This window comes from Salmo salar, chromosome ssa05, assembly GCF_905237065.1.
Source record: "Salmo salar chromosome ssa05, Ssal_v3.1, whole genome shotgun sequence".
Lineage (NCBI taxonomy): Eukaryota > Metazoa > Chordata > Actinopteri > Salmoniformes > Salmonidae > Salmo > Salmo salar.
Genome location: NC_059446.1, coordinates 7,529,869 through 7,538,232, shown reverse-complemented (window position 1 = coordinate 7,538,232; position 8,364 = coordinate 7,529,869).

Sequence of the window (8,364 nt, the reverse complement as noted above, 5' to 3'; positions counted from 1 at the left end):
AACGGAGTGCCCTTGTTTGGGTGTAGGGCCTGATCAGAGCCTGAAGGTACGGAGGTGCCGTTCCCCTCACAGCTCCGTAGGCAAGCACCATGGTCTTGTAGCGGATGCGAGCTTCGACTGGAAGCCAGTGGAGAGAGCGGAGGAGCGGGGTGACGTGAGAGAACTTGGGAAGGTTGAACACCAGACGGGCTGCGGCGTTCTGGATGAGTTGTAGGGGTTTAATGGCACAGGCAGGGAGCCCAGCCAACAGCGAGTTGCAATAATCCAGACGGGAGATGACAAGTGCCTGGATTAGGACCTGCGCCGCTTCCTGTGTGAGGCAGGGTCGTACTCTGCGAATGTTGTAGAGCATGAACCTACAGGATCGGGTCACCGCCTTGATGTTGGTGGAGAACGACAGGGTGTTGTCCAGGGTCACGCCGAGGCTCTTAGCACTCTGGGAGGAGGACACAAGGGAGTTGTCAACCGTGATGGCGAGATCATGGAACGGGCACCCCTTCTAATGCGACTATCCCCGATGCTTCTCCCTCTTTTTCTCCTGCCCCGCTACAAAGATTCTCCCTGCAGGCAGTCACTGAGTCCGAAGTGCTAAAGGAGCTCTTTAAACTTGACCCCCAAAAAACCATCTGGGTCAGATGGTTTAGACCCTTTCTTCTTTAAGGTTGCTGTCCCTATCATCTCCAACCTTTTTAACCTCTCTCTCCCTCCTGGGGCGATTCCCATTGCTTGGAAGGCAGCCACGGTTCGTCCGTTATTTAAAGGGGGAGATCAAGCTGATCCTAAGCTGATCCTAAGGCCTATTTCTATTTTGCCCTGTTTATCAAATGTGTTAGAAAAACTTGTCAATAATCAACTGACTGCCTTTCTTGATGTCTATAGTATTTTCTCTGGTATGCAATCTGGTTTCCGCTCACGTTATGGATGTGTTACTGCAACCTTAAAGGTCCTCAATGATGTCACCATTGCTCTTGAATATTGTGCTGCTATTTTTATTGACTTGGCCAAAGCTTTTGATACGGTAGATCATTCCATTCTGTGGGCCGGCTAAGGAGTATTGATGTCTCTGAGGGGTGTTTGGGCTGGTTTGCTAACTACCTCTCTCAAAGAGTGCAGTGTATACAATCTGCTGTCTTAGCCACTGCCTGTCACCAAGGGAGTACCCCAGGGCTCAATCCTAGGGCCCACGCTCTTCTCAATTTACATCAACAACATAGCTCAGGCAGTAGGAAGCTCTCTCATCCATTTATATGCAGATGATACAGTCTTATACTCAGCTGGCCCCTCCCCGTATTTTGTGTTAAATGCTCCATAACATAGCTTTCTTAGTGTCCAACAAGCTTTCTCTACCCTTGACCTTGTTCTGAACACCTCCAAAACAAAGATAATGTGGTTTGGTAAGATGAATGCCCCTCCTCCCACAGGTGTTATTACTACCTCTGAGGGTTTAGAGCATGAGGTAGTCACCTCATACAAGCCCTTGGGAGTATGGCTAGACGGTGCACTGTTCTTCTCTCAGCACATATCACTTGAAGCCATTGAGTCTGGTCAGTTTTTTTTCAGTTTTGCCTAAAGGACTGTGTTGTTAGTGTCCGCCTCCTTTTCAAAATCAATACACAGGAAGTCGCCATAGGGTGTATCAGTCAATACACCGGAAGTCGCCATAGGGTGTATCAGTCAATACACCGGAAGTCGCCATAGGGTGTATAAGTCAATACACAGGAAGTCGCCATAGGGTGTATCAGTCAATACACCGGAAGCCGTCATAGGGTGTATAGTTCAGCGCAGCGAAGTCCTGACCTGCCTTCCTCCTGGGCAATTATATGTGAAACATCTCACTGTTCTAGAAATGCCTCAGACATGATGAAAACAAGCCCAGATTCCCCCAGGGTGAAATTCCCCTTTAAATAATGCAAACCACAGATCTGCATTATTCAATTTCTGAATCGTTGGTCAGTGCTTCAGTTTCTTCCCAAAGATTTAGCATGTTACCCAGACAAGGTACTTTATAATGCAAACCACAGTTCAAATAACCATTTCCCTTTCTCTCATTGATAATTAACTGTATTTCATTATGAAATGAAAACTGAGCTAGAAATTTTGGCTAAATGTAAGCGTATGTTATACAGAAGTGGTATCTTAATTGATCACCCTGATGCAGGATAACTTTCCTGCAATGCAGGAAATTTAAAACATTGAGGTTTAAAAAGACTTCCGAAGTTTGTCATTTCCACGTAGAAATTTCAGACCTGATTTTCTCTTACAAAAATGTCCATTAATTATAATCCACATAATAATTCACATTTCATTTTGCTGCAGGATCAATTTCCTGCTGTAGAAAACTGTCTCAAAGGAAGAGCCTTCATGTGAAAACCTTTGCGTTTCAGTCCATAACAACAGATCAATATCAGTAACAGGACTGAGCTGCTCGCTGGCTAACATAATGATGGCCCATTATCATTAGGAGAGAGAAAACCACTCAGAGTTCATTTGTATGCATAGTAGGCTAGCTAAGATAATGTCTGCATCACAAATGAGACCTTATTCCTTCCATAGTGCACTACTTGTGAGCAGAGCCCTATGGGTCTGAAAAGTAGTAACCTATATAAGAAATGGGACAGACTGAATAGTACAGGGCAGTTACCCTTAGATATACACTGAGTGAACAAAACCGTAAGAACACCTTCCTAACATTGAGTTGCAAGCCCCCCCCCCCCACCCCTCTCTTTTGCCCTCAGAACAGCCTCAGTTTCATCGGGGTATGGACTCTTGTCAATACAATAGAGGTTGATATCTACAGTATACACTGAGTGTACAATATGTTGGGGCATTGATTCTACACGGTGTAGAAAGCGTTCCACAGGGACGCTGGCCCATGTTGACTCCAATGCTTCCCACAGTTGTGTCCAGTTGGCTGGATGTCCTTTGGGTGGTGGACCATTCTTGATACACACGGGAAACTGTTGAGCGTCAAAAACCCAGCAGCGTTGCAGTTCTTGACACAAGCCTGGCACCTACTACCATACCCTGTTTAAAGGCACTTACATCTTTTGTCTTGCCCATTCACCCTTTGAATGGCACACATACACAAACCATGTCTCAATTGTCTCAAAGCTTACAAGTCCTTTTTTAACCTGTCTCCTCCCCTTCAGCTACACTGATTGAAGTGGATTTAACAAGTGACATCAACAAGGGATCATAGATTTCACTTGGATTCACCTGGTCAGTCTATGTCATGGAAAGAGCAGGTGTCCTTAATGTTTCGTACATTCAGTGTATATTTAAGCAATGAGGCCCGAGGGGGGTGTGGTATATGGCCAATATACCACAGCTAAGGGCTGTTCTTACGCACGACGCGTCGCAGAGTGCCTGGACACAGCCCTTAGTCGGGGTATATTGGCCATATATCACAACCCCCCGATGTGCCTTATTGCCATTATAAACTGTTTACCACCGTAATTAGAGCAGTAAATAAATACATGTTTGGTCATACGCATGGTATACGGTCTGATATACCACGGCTGTCAGCCAATCAGCATTCAGGGCTCGAACCACGTAGTTTACGCTACATCATTAACCCCAGGGTTTAGTAACTCTTATTTTAACTCAATGACTGGACATATTGATGTACTCTAGTTAAAGAGCATTGCTGTGTAAGCTGATTTAGTAAAGGATTTAGTGTGTTTGTTGACTACAGCGTGTCTGGAGGTTTTCAGCAGGCGGCTCAGTATTGAATTAAGTGTCTGCCAGCTGTTGTCTTCTTCTCCCCTGTCTCATCTGTCTCATCCGAGAATATGTGTGTGTGTGTGTGGGTGTGTGTGGGTGTGTGTGTGTGTGTTTGTGTTTGTGTTTGTGTGTACCTCAAGCATCCATCCATCATCAAATAAGTCCCCTACACACTGTCTCCTAACTGAGCTGAAATACAGTAACTGTATACCTCTGTATACTTTCTCACTAGAAAGGTATTACAGCGAATGAGTGGGGTATGAAGTCAGCTTAAGTGAGTTTAACAGAAGACAAGTTTAAATTCACACTGTTTCTTGTGGAACGTTAAGTTTTCAATAACTCCTAGGTGAAGAGTCCATTACAGTAAGTAATTGTCAATACATTTGTTGAGTATATGTTAGGTCGTCTAATGTTAATATAGTACGGTAGGATTATATGTAAGGTAATCTAATGTTAAAACCTGTTGAGGACAGACGTGCGCTCCCAGGACTGCTACTTCCACAACAAATGTTGTTTTTGTTCCAAATAATCCATAGTTTTGTCCAAATACCCCTGTTTTGTTCATGCGTTCAGGTCACTACTCAATGGGCAACGCACGAGCACATTTCCACTCAAAAAAATTCAAAATGTTCCATTACCGTACTTAGAAGCATGTCAAACGCTGTTTAAAATACATTTTTATGCTATTTTTCTCGTAAAATAGTGATAATATTCCAACCGGACAATGCTGTATTCATTCAAAGAGGGAAATAAAAAATGGTGTGGTCTCGTGAATGCGCATCTCCAATCTCTTTGTCACCAGGCAGTCCACTGACAAACTGAGCTGCTAGTATCTGCCCAGAGACAGGAGACGCCTCAATACGGTTTCTGAAGGCTTTAGAGAGCCAATGGAAGCCTTAGAAAGTGCCACGTAACCCCACAGATACTGCAGTTTCGATAGAGAAGCAAAAGGAGAACTACAAATTCGCAGACAGGCCACTTCCTGCTTGGAATTTTCTCCGGTTTTTGCCTGCCATATGAGTTCTGTTATACTCACAGACACCATTCAAACAGTTTTAGAAACTTTAGAGTGTTTTCTATCCAAATGCACTAATTATATGCATATTCTAGTTTCTGGGCAAGAGTAGTAACCAGATTAAATCGGGTATGTTTTTTTCATCTGGCCGTGAAAATACTGCCCCCTATCCCAAACAGGTTATTAATATAGTATTGTAGGATTATGTGTTAGGTCATCTAATATTAATGTAGTATGGTAGGATTATGTGTTAGGTCATCTTATGTTAATATAATACAGTAGTATTATGTGTTAGGTCATCTAAAAAAAATTTTTTGGGGGGGGGGGCGGGGCACGGGGAGTTTTGTGGAGTCAGGTTTGGTACCTGAGCCAACTCCTCGTGCTTACCGTGGAGAGCTGAGGGGTGAACCAGAGCCAGTCAGGGAGATGAGTGAGGAACTTGACGCAAGATTCCGGAGAGAGGTATTGGCATTGAGAGCACTGCAGAGCGGGCGTGCTGAGGAGCGTGACACCAGTCCGGTGTCATATGCACCAGTTTCACGCATCTGGCCTTCAGTGCGCCTCCCCAGTCTGGCACGTCCTGTGTCTCCTCTACGCACTCGCTTGAGGGAGCGTGTGACCTGTCAGGCACCATGTTTTGCGGTGATATGCACGGTGTCTCCAGTGCGCATTCACAGCCCAGTGGGTCCTGTGCCAGCGCCCCGCACTTGCCGGGCTAAAGTGAGCATCCAGCCAGGACGGATTGTGCCAGTCCCACGCTCCAGACCTCCAGTGCACCTCCACAGCCCAGTACGCCCTGTGCCTGCTCCTCGCACTCGCCCTGAAGTGCGTTTCACCAGTCTGGGGCCACCTGTCCCGGCTCCACGCACTAGGCCTTCAGTGAGTCTCTCCAGTCCGGTGTGTCCTGTTCCTGCTCCCCGCACTCGCCCTGAGGTGCGTGTTACCAGTCTGGTGCCACCTGTGCCAGCCCCACGCATCAGGCCTCCAGTGCGCCTGCCCAGTCCAGGGTGCCCTGTCCGAAGGTGTTATAATGCCATCTAATGTTAATGTAGTACGGTAGGATTATGTGTTAGGTCATCTAATATTAATGTAGTACGGTAGGATTATGTGTTAGGTCATCTAATGTTAATGTAGTACGGTAGGATTATGTGTTAGGTCATCTAATGTTAATGTAGTACGGTAATTATGTGTTAGTACTTATTAATTTACGGTAGGGTGTTAGGTCATCTAATATTAATGTAGTACGGTAGGATTATGTGTTAGTCTTTTATTGTACTGATGTTAGGTAATCTAATGTTAATGTAGTACGGTAGGATTATGTGTTAGGTAATCTAATATTAATGTAGTACGGTAGGATTATGTGTTAGGTCATCTAATATTAATGTAGTACGGTAGGATTATGTGTTAGGTAATCTAATATTAATGTAGTACGGTAGGATTATGTGTTAGGTAATCTAATATTAATGTAGTACGGTAGGATTATCGAGTTGTGCCCCCTACATATCTTTGTAAATACATTCATCAAAAAAATATTCAAAATATAAATTTTACTTCATCACAGGGCTTTTCTCTGATGTAAATCAATGAGGCCTGCAAATATTTGAGGACCACTAGCCTTCGTCTCTTCAACAGAAGACTTTACCAATCAGTCACCCAAACAGAGTTTCAATGCATTTGTTTTGCAAATAGACCTTGAAAAGGTTTTCACAGCTATTCAAAAGACAAAATAAATCAAAATTGGACTGAGGTTTGGACTGAAGGACGTTGTCTGTTCTACATTCCCTGTGTCTTACACCTTTGTGTCAAAACTTTACGTTTTTTTTTCTTGTGTAATAGAAAACCCGGAGGAAGGCTCAACCTTGGAAGGGAATTAATAAAAAAAAACTAACTTTTGTAAGAAATATTTTTTGATATCACAGTATCGCTTGAGGGCGCATTGCAACTTTACTTATGATTTTCTAGCAGCTAGTTATTTACCCTGCTTTAACCTAATATGAGGAAGGTGTTATTATAGTGTGAGATGAGAAAGATGAGGAAGGTGTTCTAGAGAGGAAGGTGTTATTACAGATAATAAAAATAGTGTGAGATGAGGAAGATGAGGAAGGTGTTATTATAGTGTGAGATGAGAAAGATGAGGAAGGTGTTATTATAGTGTGAGATGAGGAAGATGAGGAAGTTGTTATTATAGTGTGAAATGAGGAAGATGAGGAAGGTGTTATTATAGTGTGAAATGAGGAAGGTGATATTAAAGTGTGAAATGAGGAAGGTGTTATTGAAGTGTGAAATGAGGAAGGTGATATTAAAGTGTGAGTGTCTGAAGCCAGAAGCTTCCCAACAGATGTAGAGATAGATGGACGGTAGCCTCTGCAGGTGGGGAATCAGATTAGGCCTTCTGTCAGCCACCGAACCACAACGACATTCTTGGATACAGAGAGGCAGACCCTGTAGGAGAGACAGTCTTCTTCTCTATGTGGGAATGGTTTGGCAGGAGGGCAGCAGCCAGTACAGTAGAGCAAAGGAGAGGGACATTGAATGGGCACTTCTGTGACGGCTTGATAACAAAAAGCATGTTTTTTGAAATTATACCTTACAGTTGCTGCTGCCACAGTGACAGAGAGAAGAAGACCCTTCATGTACTGTACTGTCCTCCTCTCTGTTGGAGAGGTATTCTATCCTCTCCTCTCCTCTCCTCTCCTCTCCTCTCCTCTCCTCTCCTCTCCTCTCCTCTGTCTGTGAATGGGTTGGCAGGAGGGCAGTAGCCAGTAGAGAAGGGAAAGGAGAAACATTTGGAGCAGTTCAGTAATGGCTGGCAGACGTAAAGTATGCAGTCACAGTTCTTCCTCAGTCACACTACGGTGTTTATTTGCTGTGAGTCGCAGTTCTACCTCAGTCACACTACGGTGTTTATTTGCTGTGAGTCACAGTTCTACCTCAGTCACACTACGGTGTTTATTTGCTGTGAGTCACAGTTCTACCTCAGTCACACTACGGTGTTTACTTGCTGTGAGTCACAGTTCAGCTGCAGTAGAACAACATTCAACATCATGCACATTTACATCCTGTATAGTTGGAAAAAAATTGAATAAAAAATAAAGCCGCAGTTGAAAAACAGGCTAAAGTTAAAATGGCGCCGGAAGAAATAGCAGCAGTTTTACGGGCGCCCAACCAATTGTCCTTCACCTAATACCTTTTTTTTTGCACTATTGGTTAGATCCTGTAAGTAAGCGTTTCACTGTAAGGTCTACACCTGTTGTATTCAGCGCACGTGACAAATAAACTTTGATTTGACTTGATTCAGGACGGCAGCTGAATTCCCTTCAATGGTGTTCATTGCTGACACGTTTCAAAGCGAGCTCCTTTGTCAAAGGACAACATAATCAAGCATGAACTCTTCAACTCTGAGGCTCGACAAGATTGAGCTCTCAATCTATTTAGTTTATGGTATCATTTCTTTGTCTGAGTCAGGCCTGGGAGTAGGACGGACCTACATGAGAGCTCTGTTTTACATGAAGACACGGGACCAGCTGGCAGCAGGATAAAACATTATACAGCTGTTATACATGAAGACATGGGACCAGCTGGCAGCAGGATAAAACATTATACAGCTGTTATACATGAAGACATGG